Source organism: Cavia porcellus, unplaced genomic scaffold, assembly GCF_034190915.1.
Source record: "Cavia porcellus strain 051 isolate PalLab524CR breed Dunkin Hartley unplaced genomic scaffold, mCavPor4.1 scaffold_15, whole genome shotgun sequence".
NCBI classification, from domain to species: Eukaryota; Metazoa; Chordata; class Mammalia; order Rodentia; family Caviidae; genus Cavia; species Cavia porcellus.
Genome location: NW_026947498.1, coordinates 61,106,084 through 61,121,161, shown reverse-complemented (window position 1 = coordinate 61,121,161; position 15,078 = coordinate 61,106,084). Strand labels below are relative to the sequence as shown.

General features: G+C 32.1%; 1 protein-coding gene and 1 non-coding gene across 29 annotated transcripts in view; one reads left to right on the top strand and one right to left on the bottom strand.

Moving 5' to 3' along the window:
- Window positions 1-15,078, top strand: part of Zbtb20 (zinc finger and BTB domain containing 20) — an 838,748-nt gene that overhangs the window by 91,259 nt on the left and 732,411 nt on the right. The window lies entirely within an intron of this gene.
- Window positions 8,780-8,884, bottom strand: LOC111756658 (U6 spliceosomal RNA). Its single transcript, XR_002791082.2, has one exon. It is a non-coding gene; the product is annotated as a U6 spliceosomal RNA (small nuclear RNA).

Sequence of the window (15,078 nt, the reverse complement as noted above, 5' to 3'; positions counted from 1 at the left end):
TAAGTAATGTTTAAACACACACCATTTTCTGTCAAAAACTTCACATGGCTAGTGCATGTGTTCTCATTACCTATTGATCTATGGCTAATGTAAGCACTTTTGTTGCAGCTTATAGATCTATGGAGTTAAATGATTCAGTGCATGTGGCTCTGAATTTAGATTATTTTTCAATAATCAGAAATATATTTTGCCAAAAAATCCAGTCTGAGTGTGCTCAAAATATCAAGTATCTTTTGAAGTTTTGAAATATGATCTCTACAATAAAATTCTGACAAACAAATAAGCAAAAAAGCCTAGAACAGGTCTGGTAAACAGAAGTATTTAGCAGACATTCTTAAACCTCCTTGAGAGAATTTTCAGAACATAAGAGAGGCACACACCAACCCCAACGTGGAAAAGCGGGGTGGATTTCTTTATTTTTCTTTTTTCACCCAAGGACATTTGGAGTTGAGAGGAGAAGGACAAGAGGAGAAATGAAGAAAGCACAAGATTTGTCTCAGAGATTTATTTTATAGTCGATTGTAGCTATAAAAGTTTTCATTGATAGAGTTTGGGAGGGAGAATTTTAAATTTCAATGCTAAAGCTTTGAAGAGTTGCCCTGTTGTTGCAGCTGCTGGGCCAGGCTTGCTCAACATCAATGGTGCATTGTGGCACTTTGCTCTGCTGCCCTGTTTCTGATGGACATTCTCCAGGCAGTGAAGGGCAAAAGGGCTAGCTCATTTCTGGCATAACAGAAGTTGTTGAACCAGTTTTGTGAGCATATATGTGTGAACTGAACATTTAATGATAGATTTTATATTATGGTCACTGACAGCTAAGAGTCAGAAAGTACTTTTTGGTAAAGTAACTCAGATAGGAGTATATTTTTATGTTTTCTTTTTGTGGAATCAGGTACATATTATTTAGTTTTTGTCTGTTGGTTGGTAGAAAGGACAAATGCTTATGACCTAAAGAAAAAAAATAATATATACTTAGAGATAGTCATGTAAGTATTTCTGAGAGAAAACTAAAAATTTGACTTTTTGTTTACGATAACTTTAAAGTTTTGAGGCTATGTTTTTCAAGCATTTTTAGCTATTTGTGAAAACTTCTGATTTTTAAGCTCTTATAACAACACTCTGATTTACTCTTTTAGCTTCTTAGACACTTGTAAGAGTTTTAAAAAGTAACTTCCAAATAAATATACAAGGCTATTACTTGGGAGCCATGATACAATGTTTAGGAGGTGATGCAGAGCAGACAGAGATGATGAATATTTATGTAGCTAATTTTTTTCTCTTCCAAGACGAGTAATCTTCAAATTGAAAGAAAGAATGAAATCTACTGAATTGGTTGGCAATAGAATATTTTGGCAAATTCAAAATTAGAATCCACAAAGTTTGGTAAAAAATTGTCATAGTCATATGTTTAGAGAAACTACATATTTATATGATGTGTATTTTTCAAAGCATTGCTAATAATGTATTCTCACTTAGGGTGATCCTGGAAGATAAGGAGGACTATTTATTCTCATTTTTTTTCTTTTAGAAACAAAACAAAAGATAGAACTGATATAGAATTTTTTAAAAAGTAGGAGATTAACACTGTTCCTGTAGGCAAATATTACTGTGATACCAAAACCACACAAAAATTCAATGGAAAAGGAGAACTATAGGCCAATATCCCTAATGAACATTGATGCAAAAATTCTCAGAAAATACTAGCCAATGGAATGCAGCATATTGTCAAGAAGATTATATACCCTGGCCAAGTGGAATTGGTCCCAGGAATGTAGGGATGGTCTAATATATGCAAATCAATAAATGTAATACACGGCATCAACAGAGCCAAAGACCAAGATCATATAAAAAGCTTTAAATATAGAAAAAGCTTTAAATATAGTTCAGCACTTGTTCATGATAAAGACCCTAGAGAAAATCAGAATTAATGATCTCTACCTCAGTCTGATAAAAGCCATCTATGACAAACAATGGCCAACATTATAGTAAATGGACAAAAACTGAAAACTTTCACTCTAAAATCAGGAATAAGACAGTGATGTCCACTATCACCACTCCTGTTTTTTTTTTCCCAATTTCATAAATTAAAAATATTAGCAGCAAATAACTAAAGAGTTGATAGGAGTAGATACTAGGTCAGACCTTCCCACTCTCTCTCATTTAATAGTCACTATCCCCCAAAGGATGTTATTTGTTCCACTTAAGATGTATTAACTGAATTTAAGTTACTAAACTAGAAATTTTGAGTTCTGCTCCAAAGCCTGTATTTTCCCTACTCGGCATCACGATTTCCACGTAGGTAGATGATATAAAATAATGAGTGAATCAAATGTGTGAAATTTTTTAAAAAGTAATTCTACATCATACAGAGTATAATTTGAATGTCATATAACATTCTGAAATGTGGCCCCTGGCACGAACCAGGAAGAGAACCAGTCAGGCTCTCCTGAGATCTGGCCGTGGTAAACTTAGGCAGCTGAGCAAGAAAGCAATTTGCCTCCCTTCCTGGTAAGTGCCCCTGGTGCGAGCCAGGAGGAGAACCAGTGTCTCCTGTGAGCCTATGAGCCTGCAGGCTGAGAATCAAACATCTCATCCCTTCTCCTCACTAGCAACTGGGGGCAGAGGTCTGAGCATCTCTTGGGAAGGATGACCAAATGCAATATAGCAAATATGGGGGATTTCCTTCTATCTTCTGTTTGAAGGCAAATGTTTTCACTGTTTTGCTTTATTCTGATTATTGTTTTGCTCTATTCAATATTCTCTTTCAATTGGTTTTATGATGTTCTGGTTTTAGTTTGGTTTCGCTGTACCTAATTGAATGGACAACTCTTTTGGAAATAACGAGATGCACGAGGTACCTATTACTGTTATCCCGGTATCCTTCTATGAAGTTCTGTTCCAATTTCACTGCATTGTCTTGGTTGGCTTTGTTCTGCCTTGTTTTGTTGTATTTTACTACCTTCAAAATAAAATTTAAAAAAAGGATTCTGAAATGAAATATTGAGTGGATTATTTGAGAGTGTATAGAAACCATGATCATTAGTAACAGCCACATTATTATTTTATCAAGATCAACTAATACCATACAAATATTCCCTTTTTCTAGATTATAAAATAAAATACATGTGTATCTTGATATAAGAATTTGATAAAAGAATGACAATACATTTAGGTATATTCATAGATACTTGAAAAATTTCACCCAGATAGTGATGTTTGGTTTTGTTTTCTTAGGCAGATATTTTTTAATGATGGAAATTGCTCAGAATGACTGAGAAAGAAAAAATCTGAAAAGGAAACAGAAAATGTGCATTGCAGTTAGAAGTAATTATCAGAGATGTCATGTCTGAAACAATACAAACTAGAAGATATTAGAATGCATAAAGTGCTGAAAAAATCAACCTAGGAGTTCATTAAATAAAGGCTTTAAAAATTTTTTTATTGGTACATTTAGATTTAAATAATGATAACATTCACCATAGGAAATTAGTGCCTGTGCATAGTATCTTACTTCTTTTTTGCCCTTCTTCTTCCCTCCTTTCAACTTTCTTCCTCTCTTTGTTTACAAAAGCTTTGTTTTTATTTTTCCTTCTATTATTTTTCTTTTTTCTCCTTTCCTTCCTCCTCCTCTGTGTTTCCCTTCCTTTTTGTACATTTTCTTTCCATTTTTCAATATCTGCTGTGTGTAGCTCTTTATTTATACTTTCAATTTCCCACACCACAGAAACAAAGTGGTATTTAAACTTATGCGTCCAGTTTATTTCACTTAGAGAGTATACTCTCAAGCTGTATTCATTAAGCTAAAAATGTTTCAAGCTTCTCTTTCTTTATGACAGAGAAATACTCTATTAATTAAAAAATATTTATCTATTCATCTTTTGGTGGGCCTTTGGGTGTTTCCAAGATTTAGTTATGAGTTACTATAAATTGTGCCACTAAAAAATGGGTGTGCATATATTACTGAGCTAGGATATCTGTCTGTCTTCCTTCCTTTCTTTTCTCTCTCTGTCTCTGTCTCTCTCTCTCTCTCTGTCTCTCTCTCTCTCTCTCTCTTTTGGAAAAATACCAAGAAGAGGAAAACTGGGTCCATGGAACCGCTAGTTTTAGTTTTTAAATGAATCTCCACACTCACTTACACAGTAGTTACACTAGTCTACATTCCCACCAAACAGTAGAGAAGGGTTAGTTTTTCTACACAGACCCACTATCATTTCTTATTGGTTGATTTCTTGAAAATTATCATTCTTTTGAAGGGAGATGGAGTTCAGCATTGTTTTAATTTGCATCCCTCGAATGACCAATGATGAACATTTTTTTATATATTTAGTAGCCATTTCTACTTCTTCGTCTGAAAAGAATCTATTATTTCAGATGCCCTTTTTTGGGTTGAGTCTTTAAATTTAGAGGTCTGATTGTTTTGAGTTCTGAGGAACAGCTAGCAACAATTTCCACACTAAATTGTCTCCTCATTCTGTAGTTTCTTTTGATGTGCAAGAGCTTTTTAATGAGATCCCAGCTGTTGATTGTTTGTAATATTTCCAGTGTGTTTCAGTTTTGTTCATAAAGTCTTTGCCTACAACAATGTCTTCTAGAGTTCTATTTATTCTATCTTCCAGAAGATTCAGTATTTCTTTTTTCTTATTTAGAGCTTTCATCCAATTTGATTTTATTATAGTGCATCATGAGATATGGGACTAGATTTAATCTTTGGCATGTGTAAAGCCAGTTTTTCCAGCACAGTTTATCAGAGAGGCTGTCTTTCTTCCAGTGAAGGTGTTTGGCTTTTTTTCTCAAAAATAAGACAGATGAATGTGTTTGACATTGTTGCTGCAGCCTCTAGTCTTTTTGATTGATCCTCAGGTCTGCTTTTTTGCTAGTACCATGCTGTTTTTACCACAATAGCTTTGTAGTATAATTTCAAGTCAGATGTTGTGATGCCCACTGCTTTGCCTCCATTGCCCAGAATTACTTTGCCAGTCTAGGTCTCTTGTGGTTCCAAATGACTTGTAGGATTGTTTTCTCTAATTCTAAGAGGTGTGCTATTGTTGTTTTCATCAGGATTGCATTAAATCTATATAATAATTTTGGAAGTATGGCCATTTCACTGTATTGGTTCTTCCTACCCAAGAATAAAGAATATCTTTCCTTTTTCTGATATCCTCTTTTGCCTCCTTTTTCAAAGTACTATAGTTTTCAATGTAAAGATTTTTTGCGTCTGTTAGATTGATTTCTAGATATTTCATTTTTTTTGGGGGGTGCTATTGTGAATGGTGTTGTTTCCCTAATTTCTTTCTCAGTGAATTTGTTAGTTGTATACAGGATACTGTTTTTTAAATGTTGACTTTATATCTAGCTATGCAACTGAATTTGGTTATTAAATCTAGAAGTCTTTTGATGGAGTTTTTGGGGTCTTAGAGTATCTTGTCATCCACAAATCATATTTTTTTTCTTTCTTCCTTTTCTATTCTTTCTCTTGTGTAATTGCCCTGGATAATGCTACCAGAACTATATAAATTAAGAGTAGTGATAGTGGACATCCTTGTATTACTGATTTTAGAGTGAAAGCTTTCAGTTTTTGACCAGTTAGTATGATGTTGGCTTTTGGTTTGTCATAGATGTTTTTTTATCAGTTTGAGATAAAGACTGTGTATTCCAATTTTTTGTAATGTTTCAATTGTGAATAGTTGTTTGAATTTGTAAGATGTTTTTTTTTGCATCTTTTGAGATGATCCATGTGGTTTTTGTCCTTGATTATGTTGATATGGTATATTACATTTATTGATTTGCATATGTTGAAACATTCTTGCATCCTTGGGATGAATACTACTTGGTCATGGTGTATAATCTTGATGATTTGCTACAATGTGTTTGCTAGTATCTTATTTAGTCCTTATCCTAGTTTGTATTCACTAATGAGAATGGCCTCTAGTTCTCTTTTTGGTGGCATTGTTGCTTGGTTTTAAAGCAGAGTAGTGCTTCCTTCCAGGAATGAATTTGGGAGTATTTCTTCCCTATCAGTTTTAGTAAAGATTTTTTAGAAGTAGCAGTATTAGGTCATCCCTTACTTTCTTACCTAAGTCAGCAACACATTCAAAAAAGCCCATCAGGACCTTGGCTTTTCTTTGTTTCAAGTTCAATTTCATTACAGTGATATTGGGTTATTTAGAATATTTTATATCTTCTTCTTTCAGCTTAGATAATTCTTATTATTTGGTTATTCTTGGAATGTCTCCATTTCTTCTATGTTTTCTACCTGATTAGGATATAGTTTATTAATGTAGATATTGATAAGCTTCTAGATTTCTTTGGGATATGTTATGACTTTACCCTTTTAATTCCTGATTGCATGGATTGAAGTAGTCTTTTTATTGATAAGGTTGACTAAAGATTTGTCAATTTTATTCTTCCTAAGGATCAATTCTTTTTTTTTTTTTTTGTCTTTTTCGTTTTTATCGGTACCAGGGATCGAACTCACGACTGCCTGCTTGTAAGGCAGGTGTTTATGCCACTGACCTAAATCCCCAGCCCCTAAGGATCAATTCTTTACTTTGCTGATTCTTTGTTTTCTTAGTCTTAATTGCATTAATTTCTGCTTTGATCTTTATAATTTTGTCGCTCATATGAGTTTTGGGTTAAATTTCTGGTTTTTTTAGAAGCCTGAGGTTCAATATAAGGTTATTTGAGCTTACTCTGTTTTCTGATGGGAATTCACCACTATAAATTTTATCTTATAAGAATAGTTTCATTGCATCCCGTATGTTCTGGTATGTTGCATTGCATTATGTTTTTATTGTAGAAGCTCTCTAATGTCTTCTTTAATTTCATCTGCTACCCACTGATTGTTCTGGAGGTTGTATTTAACTTTCATGTGTTTATGATATTTTGTGATTTTTTGTTTTGTTTTATTTTGTTGCTGTTGATTTCCAATTTTATTACACCATAGTCTAGTAATACATGTGGGATAATTTCAGTTCCTTCACCACTTGAAGTGTGTTCTTTGAGCTAGTATGTAGTCTGTTTTGGAGAACGTCACACATGTAGCCGAGTGAATGTGTTTTCTGATGTGATAGAGCAGAACAGTTTGTAGACATCATAGTGGACATAGTGCATTGTTTAAAAATTTGTTAAATTTTGATATTTATTTTTAGATTTTTTGGTCTAATTGATCTATTTGTGGCAGTGGAATGTTGAGCCCCCCTATTACAGTTGTTCAAGTGCTTATTTGATGTTTCATATCCGTTAATATTTTATATAGTTGGCTGTGCTGGTATTTGGTACTTATGTATTTATCATTGTTATCTCTTCCTCTTGAATTATTCCCTTTACAAGGACATAGTGACCTTCTTTTTCTCTCAATTAGACTCACTTTGTTCGCACATAGAATAGCTACTCCTGACTTTTTCCAAGTTTCTCTCACAGTTAGTATTTTTTCCATCCTTTAACTTTGAGTATGTGAATTTAATTTTAAGTTAAATGTGATTTTTTGTGTATATCTTCTTGTTGAATATTCCTTCTTAATGTTTTCCCAGTCTGTTTCATTTGATTAGTAAATTGAGACCATTTATACTGATAGTTACAGTTTATATGTATTGATTTACACTTGTCATGTTATTTTCATTTTTCTGGTTCCCTTTTATTCACCTCTGTTAATTATGTGCCTTGCCAGGTGGATTCATTTTGTGAAATTTCATGAAAATGTAGTCCTTGTTATCTCTTTCTAGATTGTCCTTATAACATTTTGAAGTACTGCTTTGATGTTCATGAATTTCTTTGGGTGTTCTTTGTCATGGAAGTATCTTATTTCTACATAAATTTTGAAGGATAGTTTTGCAGAGTACATCAGTGTGATCTGGAGGTTGTTTTTTCTTCTGCCTTGAAATATTTCATGCTAAGCTTCTCTTGACATGTGGTCTCATGTTGACAAGTTTGCTGCAATTCTGATGCCCTTTGTTTAATAGATGATCTGTTTCTTTTCTCCTGCAGCTTTTAATATTCTATTCTTGTATTGAAATCTGGAATCCAGAATGTTAAATGTCTTCGTGTAGATATTTTTTGATCATTGATATTTGGAGTTCTGTATGTCTCACTTATCTATATGTCAAATTGTTTTTCCATGCTTGTGAAGTTTTCTGTCATTATTTCTGTTATGAGAGACTTTTTTTTTATTTGCTCCTGTTTTTGATTGACTCTGATCAATCATATGTCATTCTTTGTATCATTTAGTAGCTACTGGATTGACTTTTAAAAGCCTCATTATTTTTTAAGAAATATTTCTTTTCATGATGATTAAATACAAATCTTTTATATCTGACATTGTGTCCTCACATTGGCTCATTCCCCTATGTATAGTTTCAGTGAAAGTTTTAATCTCTTTGATTTTTCAATCTGTTTCTTGGATTCCATTTCTTTTCCTATGTTGGGATTTTATGGGTTCCATCATTTTTCTAAGCTCCTTTATTATTTTTCTTTTAAATTTGTATCTGCTCTAGAATTAAAAAGCATGTCCTCTGTTATGGTCACTATCTCAGTAGTTATTCGAGAGAATATTTCGGAATATATTTTTTTCTGGAGCCTCATTCATCTGCTTTGTTATGTCTGTTATTACTACTTCAGAGAGTACAGGTGGATGGCTTTTGAATTGTTCCATCTCATTACCCTCTGGGTTTGTATTTGGTGTGCTGGCAATCCAGGGATGTATCTTCCTTCCTTGCCTTCTCATTTTCTATTTTTTTTCTTTTTTAGTTTAGTCCCTCTGTTGGTACTTGTACATTGCTTATGGAAAACTATGGAGCACTTACAGATTTGCATGTCATCTTAAGTAGGACCTATGCTAATCTTCTCTGTAGCATCCAGGGTTTTGTATATGTGCTGCCAAAGTGAGCACATTTAAATAAAAGAAAAATAGAGATAAATCATTACCCTCAAGTGTGCACTGTAAGAGATGTTAAAGAAAGTTCTTCAGGAAAGAGAAAAATCATACCAAATGAGATGGAAATTTGTAATTTCACAAAGTAAAGAGTGGTATGAGAAATCGTAGATATACAGATAAATATAAAATGGCCTTAATCTTTTTAAAATTTAAATTATAATCAACTGTTGGAAGCAAAATGTGTCATATATATACAATTGTTATGGGGTGTATGCTTATGGAATATTTTTTACACAAATTATAGGAACAGCGAGATAAAAGTATATTTTAATTAGAGTCTAATGTTATATATGCTGTGGCATGTTATTACAGATAGTCTTGGGCTTATAGTAATTTAGTGACAGTTTTTCAACTTCATGTGATGTGAAAATGATGCACAGTCAGCTGAAAACATATTTTGAATTTTGACTGTTTTTGTGCTACTGATGTGCAGGAAAATAATGTCTTGCTGCTGGACTGTAGCAGCAAGCTACAGATTCCAGTCACCCATAAGATCATGCAGGCAATGTTACTAGCTGTGATGTTAAGTAGATTAGGAACTTTAAGTTTCTTTAAGTGTATTTTCATTGTATAATATTTTCAATTTACAACTGATTTAATAGAGATGGCCATATCTTGTAAGTGGGAAGCATCTGCATGTCAGGATATTATGTTGAGTTAAAGTTACATATTGTAAACCTTATAAAAATCCAAATAAACCAAAATAATATAAATAACAAGTCAAGTGGATATGCAATTGAATATTAACTCATTGTGACAGTTAAACTAGATTGTCAACATGATTGGTTTATGAATTTCCTAGGAGACAAGTAAAGTGCTCTTCTACTTCTCTCTCTCTTTTTCTCTCTCTCTCTCTCTCTTTCTGTGTGTGTGTGTGTGTGTGTGTGTGTGTGTGTGTGTGTGTATGTGTGTGTGCGCGCGCGTGCTGAGTTCAGGGAGATATGATCTTCAGTCTATATTTGGTCCTTAGTCTGTACCTCTCTCTCGGTCTTCCGCTCCTCTGCTTTCTAACCTCTGAAATAAGCAGTGTTGCTACACCATGTCCTTCTGATATGATGCTCATACCTTGGAACCAACCAGTCATGAACAAAATCCTTGAAAGTGTAAGGCACACAAACTGCTTCCCCCTTAGATTCTGAAATTCTGTCAGGCCTTTTGTCCCTTTAAGGGGAAGGCTGACTAATATATCATATAAATGAAAAAGAACGATGAAAAAAGAGAAAGGATAAAAGAAGAACTGTAATACCAAAATAATAGCAATTGAGTGGACTTGAACACCTGTATTAAGTATTGCATTAACTGATCTCACCAGCTGAAATGAAAAACAGAGATTATAAGAGTCGATAAAACACTAATACTTATGTTGGGTATAAAATATTTATTTTAAATAAAATATATTTCATAAACACTAATTATAAAAAACTGGATATATTTTAATATTTGGAAAAGTGCAATTTGTGACCAAAATACTGCCAAAAAGAGAGCTAGATTATAAACAAATTGAATCATGCAAATATAAATATTTAAATATGTAGATCCTTAGTAAGGGTTTCAAAATAAATGAAACAAAAGCTATTAGCTTTTGTTTAATCAATAGCTATAGCTCGAGATTTTAGTATTCTTATTTTTGATACTATAAATATACAAAACAAGCAAGCAAGGCTCAACTAATTGTATAACAGTAGCAGAATATATTTAAGAACAATAAATTGTAGAAATAAACTATATTCTTGGTACACAGCAGAATTAAATTGGAGGTCAAAATAAGGATCTAGAAACTTTTGAAATATTTGAAGATGAAACATTGTATTTCTAAATAATCTATAAGTAAAAATCAAAATAACCAACTATATTATTTCTCTAAGACTGTTGTAATGCATCACCACAAAATGAGTAATTTAAAATAACAAATTCATTCTGGTATTGTTCTAGAGACCACTCTGAAGTCAGTTTTACTGAGCCAAAATGAATGTGCTGTCAGGCTTGTACTTTCCCTAGAGATTCTAGTGAATTGTCTGTTCTTAACTTCTTTGTGTACCAGTGAGTACTGACATTCATTGGTTTTCAGCTATGTTTTTCTGTTTGTCTTTTTCATCTCTGTGTTTCTGCATGTAGTGTGATATTATTGTTGGCCTATCTAAATAATCTACAATAAGGTTTTTCTATCAAGATCATTTATCACATTTTCCACCATATGATCAAGTATTTTGCCATATAATGTGATACTAAACTACTTGAAAAGTTAGCATGTGGACATATTGTTGTGCTTACCACTCTGTCCTTTGCAATAAAAAATTGAAAATATTTTGAACTAGTTATAATGAAGCTGTGAAATACTTAAAATTTGAGGGTGTAGATACAGTAACATTTAGAAAAAAAGTAGTTTTAGAATTTCTGTTTGAAAAAGAAAAATTTATAGTCAACAATTGCAAAGGTCCTTTTGCTTTAAAGATAGAGACAAAAATGGCAAATACAAATCAAGTATATGTAAGAAAATTAAAAATCTTGAACTAAATTAAAATATTTAATTATACATAAAATATATTTAAATTTAGCTTTTACTTTGAAAATCTGATTATAATTGATACAAGTGAGCACTAAACAAAAACAAAGTTACAAATGAAAAAGAAATCAGTAACGCAGTAGAGAACTCACTACAGATATGACATGAGTACTAAAAGGATTGTGAGTAACTATGTCAGTAATTCATAAACTCAGGTAAACAAGACAAATTCCCTGCAGAATGTACCTAAAATTGTACTTAATATAAAAGAATGTTTTGCTATGAATATCAATAACAATAAAATGATATTTACTTCACCCACTTAAGAGGTGCTGCAAGTACAGTAAACCAAGCAAAATGCGTAAATGTTGAAAATAAAATTTCTTACCAAATGACGTGGTTTTGTTCAAATAAAATTTTTATGAATCCACAAAAGCTACAGTATCTAAAAAGATGCCATCATGGTTACAGGATACAAATTAAATATATAAAACTCAATTGTATTGCTATTATAGTAACAGACATTAAGAAACAAAATATAAAGCATCCTTAACAGTAGTATACAAAAAAAATTGTATTTACATCTAACTTATGTAGAAATTAAACACTAAAATATGTTTAAAAGAAATTAAAGATCTCTAAGCCATATTCATGAATCTATGAATTGAATGTTATTAATTATATCAGCTTTTCTGAAAGCAATCTGTAGAATCCATGCAATCCAGTTAAAATTATACCAAGTTTTAATAAATAATTGACAAGCTACAAGGGGTGACTGAAAAATACATTGAAAATTTACATTAAAATCTCATTACAGTAAAATATCCAGTGCCAAGAATAATGGGATAAGTGTAATAAAAGTGATGGCAGAATATTTGGAATGTTTTGAGGCTAGGTAATCTAAATATCTACTTAAATTTTTTTTCTTTAAGAACAGAGAACAAAGTATTAGCAATCTTGAGATAGGCAAAGCTTTTTAAAACAGGGTAACAAAAGCTTGAACCATAAGATATAAAATAGACTTCCTAAAAATAATTAAAAATTGACTCTGAGAAACAAGCCATACACTATAAGAAGTGATTTGACATACATCTCAGGAAATTTATACTCAGTATACATAAAAACTCCAAATATCCTATATCAGTTAAATGAATGAAACATATTTGACGTGTTCATCAAATAGAATACCAGTCAGTAATAAAATTGAACACTCTACATGCATGAGATTTAACAATGTTATGCTTTGCAAATGAAAGGAATTGTTGAAGAATCTATACTGTAGGAATTCAATTTGTATGACATTGTACCATAGAAAAGGCAACACAAATCATTAATGTAGAGTGTATCAGAGGTTACCTAGGGCCAGGTTTGGAAATGGAATATTGAATATATCATTATTTTATTTATTTATTACAATATTTAAGATATTTATTTTTGCAGTATTTATTGCAATATTTAGGTGAGACTTATTGCAGTATTTAAGATATTCCATATCTTGATTGTGATGAATATTAAATGCCATATACATTTTTGAAAAGCAATGAAATGAATGCTCGAAGTGTTTATACTGTATGTACTATATATAATGAAATTCTCAATTAGCTAATAAATGGATTGCATATAAAGAAATGCCTTTTCATTTTAAAGAGAAAAATAATAATAAAAACAATGATATAAAATGTCAAAATAAGATTATAGGAATATAACAATGCCTAGTACATTGTGTATTACCTTCAAAGTAGTTACTCATATTACAAGATATAGGCATGAAAAATTGATTAAATAGTATAAGGCAGAATCCTTTCTTTTCAATGAATAGCAGCTAATAATATAACTATTTTAACCATTTTGTATATATGTGTGTATATGCATTTATATGTATATTTTTTATTCCTTTTCTATTCCTTCTTTTGCCCTTCTCCCACCCCAGTTTCTCTTTCCTTTGCAACATTTCCTTCCCATTTCACAACATGTATTGTACATTTTGAACCTTATTTACTGTTTTGACTTCTTACACTAAGATGAAAACGTAATGTTTGCATATGTAATTATTTCACATAAGAGTATGGTCTAAAGTTGCTTCTATTTTCTAGAAATGTAACAAGTATATTCTTCTGTATATCTGAGTAGTACTTCATTGAATAAAAATATATGATGGGCATTTAGGTTCTTTCTAAGATTTATCTATTATATATTGTGCTGCTATAAACACGGGTGCCCATATATTGCTGTGACATGTTTCAATTTTTCTGGAAAAAGACCCAGAAGGGAAATAGCTGGTTTGAATTGGACCTCCAATTCTAGTTTTTTGAGGAATCTCCACACTGATTTTCACAGTTGTTGTGCCAGTCTTCACTCCCACCGACAGTGGAGAAGGGTTCCTTTTTCCCCAAAGCCCCACTAACATTTATTTTTGATTGATTTCTTGATGGCAGCCACTCTTTCTAGAGTGAAATGAAATCTCAATTATTGCTTTAATTTGCATTTCTCAAATGATAGGTGATGCTGAACATTTCTTCATATATTTATTTGCCATTTGTATTACCTCATGAGAAATGTGTGTTCATCACAGATGCCCATTTTTGGATTAGGTTTTTGAATCTGGGGGACCTAGTGTTTTTTAGATTCTTTATATGTTCTAAATAGAAGTCTTTTGTTTGAGGGACAGCTGGCTAAAATTTTTTTCCCACTCTGTGGATTGTCTTTTCACTCTATTGGTGACTTCTTTCAATGTGAAAACACTTTAATAAGATAAGATCCCATTTGTTGATTCCTTGAAATGTTTCCTGCACTATTCGGATTTTATTCATGAACTCTTGGCCTACCCCTATGTCATCAGGATTTCTACCTACTTTCAGTTCCAGTAGATGTAGTGTCTCTGTTTTAATAGTTAGATCTTTGATCTATTTTCACTTTAGTGCATGGTAATAGACATGGATATAGTTTTAGTCTTTAGCTAGCAGAGAGCTAGTGTTTTCAGGGCTGTTTATTAAAGAGGCTATCTTTCTTCCCATGAACATGTAGCCCCTTTGTGAAAGATAAGATGGATCAGTATTTTTGTAGCTGTGTCTGCAGTTTTTACTCTGTTCCACTGGTCCTCAGGTATTATTTACTAGTCCCATACTGATTTTATCACAGGAGTTTTGTAGGATAATTTCAAGTCAAAGATTGTGATGCTTCCTGCCTTGCCTTTGTTGTCTAGGATTGTCTTTACTCTTCTAGGTCTTTCTGCTTCCAGATGAATTTGATAAAATTTTTTAAAAAATTTTTGTTGGATATGTTAATGGTATTTTGATTAGAATCGCTTTAAATCTGTAATGATTTTCAGAGTTTGGCCATTTTCACAATGTTGGTTCTTCTTATCCATGAATAAGGAGTAACTTTCCATTTTCTGATACCTGCTTTGACCCTCTTTTTCAGAGTACTGTAATTTTTAATATAGAGATCTTTTATTGCCTTTGTTAGATTTCTAAGTATATCATTTTTAGATGCTATTGTGAAAGGTTTCGTTTCCCTAATTTTTCTCTCAGTGCATTTGTTGTTTGTGTACACTAATGGTATTGACTTTTGAGTGCTGAATTTTCATCCAGCTATGTGCGTGAATTTAACTCTGTAAGTCTTTTGGTAGTTTTTGGCATCTTCTATA